Below are 14,520 nucleotides of genomic sequence, written 5' to 3'. Positions count from 1 at the left end.
GCCGAGGGGAATGGAGAGGAGAGCCTGCAGCCTGCAGCCCCCAGTTCAGGCTGGCGGCTCCGAACGCTTTCCAGCCTGGGGCGGCCCATGGCCCTGAGACTTTGAGGGAAAGAAAGCTGGGGTTTCTGATCTCACGACTTGTCAGATTTTAAGAATTTCCCCATAAGCCATGGACGTGAGAATTTGTTAAAAGCATCTGGCAGCTGAAAGGGTTTGACAGAAAAATTATAAGGTGTCAGTGCCAAGGCACTGCCTGGAGAGCAGAGACAAAACCGGAAGAAAGGTCAGGGGAACCGGGGTGCTGTGGGTTGAATGTCTCCTGCCACCAAAAAAAAAATTATGTAGGCTTTTTATCCACTCTGTACCTCAGAATGCGACCCTACTTGGGGACAGGGCTTTTATAGAGGTAATCAAATAAAAATGAAGTCAGTAGGGTGGCCCTAACCCTACATGACTGACGTCCCAGTACAAAGGGGACATTTGGACACAGGCCACACGGGGAGAATGCCTGGTGAAGGTGAAGATGTCCCTCTACAAGCCAAGCAGAAGGCCAGGAGCAATGTGTCCTCATGGCCCTCAAAAGGAACCGACCCTGCTGACACCTTGATCTTGGACTGCCAGCCTCCAGAATTGGGGGACAATACACTTCTGTAGGGTGCACCCCCAGGCTGAGGCGCTTTGTTACTGCAGCCCCAGGAAGTGGCTGCACGGAGTCGAGACCTGGGTGCTCTCGGGACAGCCGTGTCCTTGGGTAGCCCCCTCTCTTCCTCTGGGTGATGAGAAGTTGGCTGGACACAGTCCAGAATCCCTTTCAGCCCTGGCCTCTGGGCCCCTAAGAACCAGGGGAACATCTGGCCCACTTGGAACATAGAAGTGTTACTGGACCAAGACCCTGCTTTTGGGCAACAGGTCACAGTCGTCACGTTCCTAAGTCAATGTTTTCTGGAGCAGCTGCGCCCAGAGCTGGGGGTGGGGGAGTGCCCCTCGGAGCGAAAGCATTGTTTAAAAGTGTGTACATAGCTAGTTATTTGAAACCCATTTTAAGAGTAAATCAGTACATAGGCTACAGAGATCTCTCCCTTCCCCATAAACCTTCATCTCCCCCGGCCCCCAGCCTTGGAGTTCAGGGCACCCGATTGTTAGGTGTCATTATTGGACAGTCTATGGAAGGCGCCCACGCCTTTGAACCCACCTCGTTAACCGCATTCGCCGTTCCCGCCTCTTTCCCACAGCTCCTCGGTGGAGCTGGCTGGGTTTTGCACGGGGATCTGTGGGTGCTGGGCGGGACTGCAGGTGCAGGAGGGGTGGGTGGGGCCGGGGTGGGGACCGAGGCCGGCTGCGAGTGAGCGAGCTGGGAAACGTTTCGGTGGGTCTACAGGTTCTGGAAGGGTGCCTTCCCCTCTGAATCCTTGTGTCTTTTTTTTCTTCACAAGACAGGTTTAAAGCAGGCAGCCGCTGTGGGAACCAGAGCTGAAATTTCACAGGTCAATGACATCGCTTGTTTTTGACATTTTGGTACCAAATTCAGTGGAGGGATCATTCTAGGAGCGGGTTTAATTGGGAAGCAACCCAGGCCCTCCCCTGGCAGAGGCCTCCTGGTGTGTAACTCAGAAAACAGACCCCAGGCAGCAGGAGAGACCAAGGCGGACCTGATGTAGCTTCTCCCTTGGGGCTGGTGGGTGGGGGAAGGCAGAGGCTTCTGTGGTGCCAGGAAAAGGGCGGGAAGGGGGCAGGGGGAGGATGGAGGGGGGAGGGGCAGGGCAGGCTCCTTTGAGGTTCAAGCTGCACGGAGTGACTAAAATGAGGGTGATGTAATGACTGCTGTGCAGACTTCCCACTGCTAGAATTCTGTGTGAATAATTCTGATAATGACCCTTTACTCAGCAAGGGTGGCGTCCAGATAAGCAGGTTGCCAGAGCTTTCCTGGCAGCTTATGTGCATGGCGCGCCCGAATGCCACCTGCTGTGACGTAACACATCACCCGTGGGTGACAGACACTTCCCTGTGGGGCCCGCGGGGCCGAGGGAAAGTGATGAAACCGGACCTGTCCAGAGGGAGAGAGCCACCCCGTGAGTGCTAGGGCTTCCCTGTCCTCTGTGCTCCTGGGGTCAGTGCCCTGCTCCTGTCCCTGCTGGTGAGGAGCGGCTGGCCACCAGCACTTCCCGGGACAGGAGCACGTCAGATGGACAGAGGCCTCGGTCTTCAGGGGGAAGAGTTCAAGTTTGCCTTTCTTTCTTTCTCTTTTTTTTTTAATCCTTTTTTACAAAATTGAAGTATAGTCAGTTTACAATGTTGTGTCAGTTTCTGGTGTGCAGCATAAAGCTTTCATCCACGTGCATACGTGCATTCCTTTTCATATTCTTTATACAAAACAGAAACCAACTCACAGACATAAAGAACAAACTAATGGTTGCCAGAGGGGAAAGCAGGTGGTAAGGGGTAAATTGGGAATTTGAGATTTGCAGATACTAGCTACTATATATAAGTTAGATAAACAGTAAGTTTCTGCTGGAGAGCACAAGGTTGCCTTTCTTGTAAGGGGCCTTGTGTAGAGGGAGAGAGGTTGTCACCATAAAGAGGCTGGGCTGTGGTTTATCCGTGCATCTCAAAGCCAAAATTTGGGACCAGTGCCCCCTGTTCCACAGACGGTGAATCTCGTGTCAGCCTTTCCTCCTTTTCGGTAAAAGTCCTCGAAGGTCTCTTTGGGGAACTTGCCCCTCCCTCCATTCTCAGCCTACGTGGTCTGGGGGAGCTCACCCAGACTTTGTGCCCTGAGGTGGGGCACACAGACCAAGACTGACCAATGAGAGGATGGCCACTCCCAGCACAGTGCCTGGTTCAGGCTGCCAGCCAGCCAGGGACACTCCTGAGACTGTTGTCACTACCATCAGGATACAGGTGCTCTGTTTCTGCTGGGGCTTCCAAACCTGTAGGATGAACAGCACCTTGGCCTGGGGCACCTCTGAGACTTGGGAGGAGAGGCTGACCAAGAATAAAGCCAACGCAGGCTGAAGCCAAGCAGAACAGAGAGATGGAGGGAGATGGGGGAGACAGAGACAGAGAGATTGACTGATGGATGGGTGGGTGGGTGGGTGGGTGGATGGATTTCTGGCATCCATTGAAGCAACCAGACCCAGCTTTGTTAGAAACGGAATGAGGTTTTGTTGAAACATCATCATTTTCAGTCTTGTAAGCCCACGCATTCTCAATCTTTCTCTCTCTCCTGTTTTGAGTTGGGTTTCCATTATTTGCATCTGACAGAGTCATGACCAACACACAAAGCCTGTTCCCTCCAAGGCCCAGCAGCCAGAGTCCACCTGGTCTCCCCCGGCCACGGCTCTGCTCTCTGGGACGAGCTGGGGGCCCGGCCACACCTCTCGGAGGGACTGGTGCGTTGGAGTCCCTGCCACAGTGTGCCTCCTCATCTCTCTCTCTCTCTCTCTCCCTGGCATCCTCCTTCCTTTTTCTTCTTTCCTTTTCTCCTCCCCCTCTCTCTTGATTTCACCCAAGATTTTAAAAGATGCTAAACATTTTGTGGTGCCAGAAAGTAAACAGTGGCTCAAACAATGATGGAGCACGAAGATGGAGGAGCAGCTGGGAGGGGCTCTCACCGGCCTTTTCTGGAACAGTTTGAGCATGAAAATGATGGAGGACAGTGGTGAATTCTAGACCATTAAAAAAAATAGGAATCTATGAGTGCATGCCAATTATAAACAGATAAGTGAATGAGTGAATGAGTGAGAAGGGCTTTTGCTTATAGTGGAATGCCCAGTGCCAGTCAATAAATGTGAAGGAAATCCTGGTTGAAGCTGTTTGAAAATTTTTCATGCTGAAAAATCATCACTTTTGAGCCATCATAATGAAGACTTATGCAGACAAGAATGGCTCAGTGGATGCTAACTTTAAGGGACGTTTTGGTAAGAAATGGGATATTTTTAGTCTCAAAATGTCTCCTCACGGACTGCCCATGAGTGACAGGGGAGGCAGAGTATTCATCCAGTGGAGAAATAAGACCATGTCTTCACCAAAACTCACATCAGCAATGAGTGGGGCCACTGGATCCATCTGCTGATGGATATTAGGTTGCTTCAATCTCTTGGCTATTGTGAATAATGCTGCTATGGACATGGATGTGCAAATATTTCTTCAAGACCTTGCTTTTCTAGTTGCTCTATTCCCTCTGCATATTTTTAAATGGAGGTACTTGGCATTGAACCCAGGACCTCATGCATGGTAAGCACATGCCCTACCACTGAGCTACACCCACCCCACCTCACTTTTTTTTTTTTTTTTTTTTGCTATATACCTAGAAGTGGGATTGCTGAATCATATGGTAGTTCTATTTTTAATTTTTCAAGGAAACACCATTCTGTTTTCCATAGTGGCTGCACCACTGCACAAAGAGTTCTCTTTACTCCACATCCTTGCCAACATTTCTTTCTTTCCTCCTTTCCTCCTTTCCTTCTTTCTTTCTTCTTTCTTCTTTCTTTCTTTCTTTCTTTCTTCTTTCTTTCTTTCTTTCTTTCTTTCTTTCTTTCTTTCTTTCTTTCTTTCTTTTTTTCTTTCTTTCTTTCTTTCTTGATAGTGGCCATCTTCATAGTGTGAGGGGTTATCTCATTGTGGCTTTGATTTGCATTTCCCCGATGTTAATTGATGTTGAGCATCTTTTCATGTGCTTGTTGACCATTTGCATATCTTTGTAGAAATGTCTGTTCAAGTCGTTTTGTCCGGTTTTAAATTGGATTGTTTGCTTTTTGTTGTTGAGTTGCATGAGTTCTTTATATGCTCTGGATGTCAACCCCTTACCAGGTATACAGTATACAAATATTTTTTCCCTTTCAATAGGTTGCATTTTCAATCTGTTGATTATTTCCTTTGCTGTATAGAAATGTTTAAAGTTGATATATTACCATTTGTATATTTTTGCTTTTGTTACCTTTTGTTACTTTTAGTGTCATGTTCAAGGAATCATTGCCAAATCCAATCTTATGAAGCTTTCCCCCTGTTTTCTTCTAAGAGTTTCTTGGTTTCAGGTCTTACATATAGGTTTTTAATCTGTTTTGAATTAAGTTTTGTATATGGTGTAAGGCAAGGGTCCAACTTCATTGTTTTGCTCGTGGATGTCCAGTTTTCCCAACATCATTTGTCGAAGAGACTGGCCTTTCTCCACTGTGTAACCTTAGCACCTTAAGATCAGTTGACCATATATGTGAGGGCTTATTTCTGGGCTTTCTATTCTGTTTCACTGGGCTATACGTCTGTCTTTGTGCTGGCACCATACTGTTTTGATAACTGTGACTTTGTAATATGCTTTGAAATTGGGAAGTGTGAGGCCTCCAGCTTCGTTTTCTTTCCTTGAGATTATTTTGGCTATTTGGCATCCTTTAAGATTCCATATGAACTTTAAGATAGGTTTTTCTATTTCTGCAAAAAATACCATTGAGATTTTGATAGGGATTTCATTGAATCTGTAGATCCTCTAGGGTAGTATGACATTTTAACAATATTAAGTCTTTCAATCCATAAGTATTAAATGTTTTTCCATTTACATATGTCTTCAATTTCTCTAAACAATGTTTTGTAGTTTTTAGTGTCTTTCATCTTCTTAGTGAAACCTCCTTGGTTAAGTTTATTTCTAAGTATTTTATTATTTTTAATGCTATTGTAAATGGAATTGCTTCTTAATTTCCTTCTCACATTACTCATTGTTAGTGTACAGAAACACAACTGATTCTTGTGTGTTGATTTTGTATCCTGCAACTTTACTGAATTCAACTATTCATTCTAAGTTTTTTGTGTGTGGGGATTTCTTAAGGATTTCCAACCTATAAACATTTTATTTTTAAAAATGAACTGTACTGATCAAGCAGATCCCAGAAATCCTGGGCCTAGGTCTGAATAAGGCTGACAAGTTCGTTCCCCTCCTTGCTGACCCACAATGAGGACATGGTGGCCAAAGTTGATGAGTGAAGTCCATGATCAAGTTCCAGATGAAGATGGTGCTGTATGTGGCAGCGGCTATTGGCCACGTGAAGATGACAGATGATGACCTTGTGTACAACATCCATTTAGCTGTCAACTTCCTGGTGTCACTGCTCAAGAAAAATTGGCAGAACATCTGAACTTTGTACATTAAAAGCACCATGGGAAATCCCCAGTGCCTGTGCTAAGACACAGCTTAATAAACCATCCTGCCACCACCAAAAAAAAAAAAAAAAAGAACTGTGTTCCTTATAAATATTGTTGATGTTACAAAAGATAAACTGTGAACATATTCAGAATAAAGGAGACTAAAGGAACATGAGCACTAAATGCACTCCTTGATCCTAGACTGCATCTTACATGGGATGGGGAAATGCTATCAACATTACTGAGCCAGTTAACAAAACTGGAGAACACATGGCAGATTAGGTAAAAGAACTGTATCAATGTTTGATTTAGTAAAGTTTATAACTCTACTGTAGTCACATATGAAAATAGTGCTATTCTTAGGAAATACACATAGAAGTATTGAGTAAGGGACCTTAATAGATGTCATGTACTCTCCAAATAGTTCAGGAAAAAAAAAGAGAGAGAATGAGCACAAATAATAAAATGGGCAAAAAAAGGTAAATCTAATTAAACGGTCTGTGGGAGTGTACTACGTAGTTTTCCTGCGCTCATAACTTCTTTTTAGGTTTCAAATTATTCCAGATGGTTGTTGGTTTTAGAAGGCTGGCGCCTGGTGCAAGCTGTCTCGCCGGCCTGGGGACAGCAGCTCCCACCAGCTGGGCCCTTTGCCGGATGACCCCTTCTGTCCCACCAGGCCCTGCTGTAACGCCAAGAGCAGCACGTGAGACATCTTTCCACATGGATTGGTAGTTTTGTCAAGTGGAATTTAATCCTCCCAAATCAGAAGGATTATTTTGGATAAGCCATTAAAATTATTAATTAAAATATTAGTGTCTGATTGCCTTTATTCTTGTTTATAGGAATTTTCTCAATGCCTGGATGCCTTGACCTCTCTCTCCCCGCTCCCCTGTTGAATCCATGTGAAATTACTCTCCATTTCTTCCAACACCAGAGGAACCCTCTAAAGGTGGGCATGAGGTTTAGGAGAAGAGTCTTTTTAAGATATGCTCAAAGAGGAGACCAAATATTTTGGGCTGACTGTTTTTGGAGCCTCTAGTAATGTGAGGCAAGTTTGGTAAGGTAGCGCCACTGTCCTCAAGCAACTTACACTCTAACATAAGAAAGCACGGGAACACACAAAAAGCTAGATCATCGTAAAACTTGTATTTTAATAGTTCCCCACATGTGGAACCATCAAGCAATGGAAATTAGTTGATTCATTACTGGAAGACTGTAAGGGTCCCTGTTGGTGGAGAGGGTTCAGGAGACCTTACGGAATGGAGAGGTAGGGCTGAGATGGAAGCCTGGGCGGGATTCGTGTACAGGAGGAGAGAGGTTTCCAGGAAGGAGAGCCCCACCAACCGCAGTGTGGAGGTGGGACTGCTCAGGCCTGTTTGAAGCACAGTGAATGGACCCCTTTGTCGGAAGTTGAGAGTTTGGGGTAAATTTCTTTGAGTAAATTGATAAGGAATCTCCAGAGCTCTGAATCCCAGCAGCTGAGGCTTTGTGGGTGATGGAGATTCAAAGAAAAGGCTTCAGAGCAGAGGCTGGGGTTAGGAAGCCCCCTTCAGAAGCAATTGACTTTCAGAGCCCATTTATTGAGCACCCGTTGTGGTTCAAGTACTTCATATACTTAACTCTGACCCTCACAGAAACCTTGTAAGGCAGAGAGAATCACCTCCATGCTGGCAGGATGTGCTGCGGTTCCTGGGAGGGGCAAGCACTCTGCCTGGGGCCCTGCAGGTAGGAAGGGGCGGAGCCATGGGTCGGACTTCAGGGTGGGGCCTTCTCCTGGACACCCTTTCCCCTCCCTGTTGCAGTAGGAGCACAAAGCCATAAAGCCTGAACCAGGGCAGTGACACTGGGCACTGAAGGTATAAAACAATGTGGGGTTGGGGGAAGGGTCTAGCTCAGTCGTAGAGCACGTGCTTAGCATGCACAAGGTCCTGGGTTCAATCCCCAGTACCTCCTCTATAAATAAACCTAAGTACCCCCACACCCCCACAAAAAAAAAGAATTAAAAAAAATTTTTTAAATATGAGGAAAATGTAAAGGAAAAACTGACAAGACTGGGTGAATAATTAAGCTTAGGAGGTGACTGAAAAGGAAGTTAAATCAAGCTTCATTTTGTTTTTCAAGAAAGAACATACTGTTTCTTTTGTGCTAGCTTTTTGGAGAAAGGAAAAAATTGACAACAATATTATACCTATACTCGAAAACTAAACACTTAAGTCTAGTATAAGATGTTCTAAATGTACATACGTATGTATAATATGGCAAAGAATTAGATTAATGCTATAAGAGCAAAATATACAGAGGGTTGTAGATGGTTAAGAGGGAGAAGATCTTGGCTGTAATATCAAGCATCCATTGAAGAGAAAATATTTGACCTGGACTTTAAGAAATGGGTAAAGCTTTCCCTGGCAGAGGGAAGTAAGGGGAAGGGTTTTCTAGGCTTTCTCAACCTTGGAACTATTCACATCTTCAACCTGGGTAAGTCTTTGCTGTGGGGGTTGGGGAGAGGTCCTGTGCATTGTAGAAGGTTTAGCAGCATCTCTGGCCTTCTACCCACTGGATACCCCTCCCAGCTGCGACAACCAAAATGTCTCTAGACGTTGCTAAATTTCTCCTGGAGGGAAAAATCAACCTTGGTGAGAACCACTGTTCTAATATAAGAGAATGATGTTAGGAAGGGAGTATGTTTGGGAAATAAAGGAGCATCTGTATTAGCCTGTTTTAGAATGTGTTCCTGGGAACATTAGTGTCTAGTGAGATAAGTGATGGTCCCCTAAACAGGGTTCATGGTCAAATAATAGCATTGAGAAACACCACATACTTTCCCCCTCAATTGGAAATTCACAGTATATTTTAGAATAATAAAGGCTTTGAGAGATTGTGCAGGAAAGCTGTTTGACATCGGGTAAATTTAATTATCAAAGAACTTTTTTTTTAAATCGAGGAACAAGTATTAAGCTCATGAAGGGCACTGTTGTATTGCAGGACACAGCTTGACAAATGATGGGGTATTTGACTGAAACAGTGGATATGAAAGATTTACAGCTGGAAAAACAGAGATAGATTCTAGAACCAGATTCGGAGGGCTTGGAACTCAGGCTAAGATGTCTGAATTTCATTTAGTCAACAATAGGGCGGTAACCATTAGGAAGCATAATTAAAACTGTGCTTCAGTTGTTCATGTATTAATTCGGTGTCTATTAAGCAACATTGGTTTATTGGCAGCAACCCAGTGAGATAAGAAGATATAGAAACAGGAACCAAAGTACATTAAGTTATTGCAAAAGTAATAACTTAGAGTGGTAATGATGGCAAGAAGAAGAGCATTTTGGAGAGTAACATAACCTAGTGTCTGATTGGTTGGAGGGAGCAAGAAAGTGAGGAGCCAGTGATGACTACAGAATTTCAGGCTTGAGTTACTGGAAGTTTGTTGGTACCTTTAGCAGAGGGAGGACACAGGATAGGCAAAGCAGATTTGGGGAGAAATGGTTTCATTTTGGACGTGTGGAATTTGAGAGGTTGGGAGGACATTCAGGGGTTCAGGAGGCAGCTGACATTATAAGTCAAGAGTGAAAATGGAACTGGAAATAAATTTTGGGGAAGTCATCTGCCCCAAAAAGGTAGTAAGAGAAGTGGTGAATGTGAATGTGGCAGTGAAAGGGGGAAAGAGCAGGGAGAGAAGGAGAGATGGAGACAGCTTAGAACAGAGCCCTGGAGAACATCTACAGAGAACGGAAAAAGGGAGACAATGTAGCAAGGGAGACAGAAGGATTTCTTAGAGAAGTAGGAGACCTAAGAAAAAATGTCAGAGAAGGCCAGGGGAGGGAGAGTGGAGACCATACGACCACGTTACAAAGAAGCCAAAGAAGAGGAACACTGGGGAGAGGCCACTGGGTTTAGGATTGAGGTCAAAGGAGGCTATTGAAAAGAGTTTCTGTAGAATGATGGGGCTAGAAACTAAACTGCAAGGAGTGAATGGGTGCTAAGGAAGTTGAGACAAAGATTACTTTTTTGAACAGTTTGCCATCATGACTGTTTAGAATTAGTAGCCATTGAAGGTAACAGGGTTGAAGCAAGAATTGTTTGTTTGTCTTGGGATGGGGAGATATGAACATGTTGAATGACAAAAAAAATAAGGAACCAGAGGAGATTAAGAGACTCAAGAAAGAGGAGTAATAATTGATAGGGCATACTTAGGAGGAGTCAACTGAAATGAGATCAAGGTCAGAGATACTTTGACAAAAGAGGAGAGACCTGTCTTCTGAGTCAGGAGTGAAGGAAGAGAAGATAGATAAGAAGAAGTCTTTAGGTGGAGACCTCAATAAATTCAAACCTTAATACATTCAGAGATCTAGGTTGTCAGCTACGATGATCAGGAATGAGACTGAACATTGAAAGTATAGGAAATAGTTAGCAGTTATGAAAAATATGAGTTAAAAAGAGATGGCTTAAATGCTGTCCAAGCTAGAATGAGATCTAAAATTTGCTGCTTGGACTTATAGCTGACCCAATTAGTATAATTTGGTGACCTTCAGGAATGCTCAGAAACAAAGAAAGTGAAAAATGGGCAATAAAAACATATCCAAAGGTGATCCAAATATTGGCGTTATCAGGCAGGGACTTTAAAATAACTAATGAATATGATTAAGAAAATAGATGATGAAATGGAAAGTTTTATTAAAGGACTGGAATCCATAAAAAGTAACTGGGGGGGGGGAGGATGGTGTAGCTCAGTGGTAGAACAGGTGCCTAGCAAGCACATGGTTCCGGGTTCAGTCCCAGTACCTCTATTAGAAAGTAAATAAAATCTAACTACCTCCTCCCCTCCACAAAGTATACAGTGCTATATATCAATTATATTTCAGTAAAACTGGAAGAAAAAAAAGTTAAATAAAGTAATCAATGTATCAATTATCTCAATTTTAAAAAGCCACCAGGTAGAAATGATTGAACTGAAATGCAATAATTGAAATGAAGAACTTAGCTGATGAGTTGAAAAGCAAATTATACACAGCTGAAGAGAGAATTAATGATCTTAAAGAGAGTTCAAAAGAAAATACTGAAACTAAAGGAAGAAGATCAAAAAGATTGGAAAATATAGTAAAGAATATAAGAAGACTGATGGGATATGGTGTATTATTGGAGTCCCAGAAGGGGAAGAAAGAGACAAGAAAGGATGTTTTATGTTGGTAATTGGGTCAATCCACCAGGCAGATATAACAATTCTAAATTTATATGTTGCTAATAACATAGGTCCAAAAACATATAACACAAAAATTGGCATATCCAAAAGAAGGAATAGACAAATCCACAATCAAGGTGGGAGATTTTAACATACAACTCTCAGAAACTGATAGGACAAGTAGACAAAAGCAAACAAAAACCAAACAAACCAGTAAGAATATGGAAAATTTGAAACCCACAATTCACAAATCTGACCTAACTTAAATGTTCTAAATCCTGCACCCAACAGCTGCAGAGTAGATTTTTAAAAAATATTCACATAGCTCTTTTACCAAAACTGACCTAATGCTAGGCGATGCAACAAATTCAATAACCTCAAAGGATTGAAATCATACAGATTATGTCTATGACTAAAATGGAATTAAGCAAGAAATCAATAACAGAAAATAAATAGACAATTCCACAATATTAAGATATTAGTAGTAATGTACTACTAAATAACCCATGGTTCAAAGAGGCAATCTCAATGGAATTGGAAAATATTTTAACTGAATATAATAAAAATATTACATACTGAAACATGTGGGATGCAGCTAAAGTCACTCTTAGAGGACAACATATAGTCTTAAAATGAATAGCTTAGAAGACAATATTTGAAGTGTAAAGAAGATTTATAAAATTAAGGATCTATCCAGCTCAATCTATGGATAAGTTTTTAGAATTAATAATTAAATTCAGCAGGTATACTGGAAACAGGTTAATACATAAAAATCAACTGTATTTCTAAATATCCACAACAAATAATTAGAAAATTAAATTCAAAACTCAGTATTATTTACAACAGCATAAAAAAAACAAATATTAGAAATAATTCTAACAAAAGATGTGCAAGATGTCTATACAGAAACTATAAACATTATTTAGAGACAGTAAAGAAAGTCTGAAAAATGGAGGAATATATCATGTTTGTGAATTGGAGCATATAATATTGTAAAGATACCAATTTCCCCCAAATTCATAGATTCAATGTAAACCTTAAAAATATCCTGGCAGTTTTTTAAAAACATGGAACTTGACAAGAATTTAAATATATGGAAAAGAATTTTATATATGGAAATACAAAGGGCCAAGGGCCAAGAATAGCCAGGACAATCTTGAAGAAGAAGAAAGCTGAAATACACTAGATATCACAAGATATAGTGCTAAGTAATTAAGACAGTGTGGTATTGGCATGAGAAAAAAACTAGATCAATGGAACAGAACAGAGAAACCAGAAACAAACCGACACTTGATTTATAACAAAGATGATATTGTAGTACAGTGGGGGAAAGGACAGTCTTCTTAGTAAGTGATTCTGGGTCAGTGGAAATCCATATGGAGAAAGCCTCATCTTAATCTCTACCTCACATGATGAAGAAAACAACAAAACAAAACCCAGCTTGACTGTAGATCTAAATGTGAAAAGTAAAAGAAATATACTTTGAGAAGATAACATAGGAGAATTTTTCTTGTATTATCTAGATATGCTAAAATTTCTTAAACAGGACATGAAAGTCAGTAGCCATAGATTAATTAGTCTACATGAAAATAAAGAACTTTTGTTCATCAAAAGATACCATTTGAAGGAGTGAAAAGGCAAGCCACAGACTGAAAAAAGGGAAATGCAATATATATTTCTAACAAAGGGCTTATTCAGAATGAATGAAGAGGTCCTTTAAGTTACTAAGTAAAGGACAGGAAAAAAAAAATACTGCAGAAAAGCGAGCAAAGGATTTAGCATGCACATCACAAGAGAATATCCAAAGGGCTAAGGCGCATCTTAAAAGGTGGTCAACCTCATTCCTCAGCAAGGAAATGCAAATTTAAACCCTAATTAGATGCCACTCTTTACCCACCAGAATGGCTAATAGTAAAATTAGTGTTAGTGAGGATGTGGAGCAACTAGGGATATACTGTTAGTGGGTGTGCAAATTGCTTCAGCCACTTTGGAAACTGGCAGAACTTACTAAAGCTGAATATATGAATACATAATGACCCAGCAATTCCACTCCTGGGAATATATTCACAGCCATGCATACATGTGTACACAGAAAGATATTAAAAATGTTCATAGTAGTAGTAGTCATAATAATCAAAAATTAGAAACAACTCAAAGTCCTTCAGCATTAAAGTGGATAAATATATTACGATAAAGTTACCTAGTGGGGTGTTATAAACTATTGAAAATTAAATATTGCTGTATGCAATAACATGGATGATACTCACAAAAATAACAAAAACAAGAAGTCAGACACAAAGTAACACATACTGAATGGTTCAATTTATATAAAGTTCAAAAACAAAGGCAATCACCTCGCACCTATCAAGGTGACTACAATATTAAAAAAAATGTTGGAGAGGGTGTGATGAAATTTCGACCTTTTGTGCACTGTGAGTAGAAATGAAAAATGATGTAGCTACTATGGAAAATGATATGGAAGTTCAAAAAGTTAAAAATAGAATTACTATATGATGTAGCAATCCCACTTCTTGGAATATACCCCAAATAATTTAAAGCAGGGTGCCAAAGAAATATTTCTATACCCATGTTCATAGCAGCATTATTTACAATAGCCAAAAGGTGGAGGCAACCCAAGTGTTCATTGACAGAAGAATGAATAGACAAAGTGTGGTATGTACCTAGAATGGAATAGTATTCAGCAGTATAAAGGAAGGAAATGCTGACATATGCTACAACATGGATGAATCTTGAAGACATTTTGCAAAGTGAAATAAGCCAGTCACAAAAATACTAATACTGCATGATTCCACTTATCTGAGGTACCTAGAGTAATCAAATTTGTAGAGACAGGAAATAAAAAGGCTGGTTGCCAGGGACTGTGGGGGGCAGGACACAGAGAGTTATTTTTTTAACAGGTATAGAGTTTTAATTTTGCAAGATAAAAAGAATTCTGAAGACTGGTTGCACAATCACATGAATGTACATAGCATTAGTGACCTGTACACTTAAAAAGGACTAATATGGTCAATTTTATGTGTATTTAAAATTTTTTAAATAAACAAAAGTAAAATGAATGTGGAGATTGACATCAGTACAGTAGTTACCTTTGGTGAGGGACTAGTGACTGGGAATCCTGAGGGGAGTTTTGGGGGTTCTGGGGGTGCTGTTTCCTGATCTGGGTAGTAAGCACATGAATGTTTTCATGCTTG

The sequence above is a fragment of the Camelus ferus genome, chromosome 2 (genome assembly GCF_009834535.1).
Source record: "Camelus ferus isolate YT-003-E chromosome 2, BCGSAC_Cfer_1.0, whole genome shotgun sequence".
Lineage (NCBI taxonomy): Eukaryota > Metazoa > Chordata > Mammalia > Artiodactyla > Camelidae > Camelus > Camelus ferus.
The sequence above is the reverse complement of the archived record's forward strand: the minus strand, read 5'-3'. Positions refer to the sequence as shown.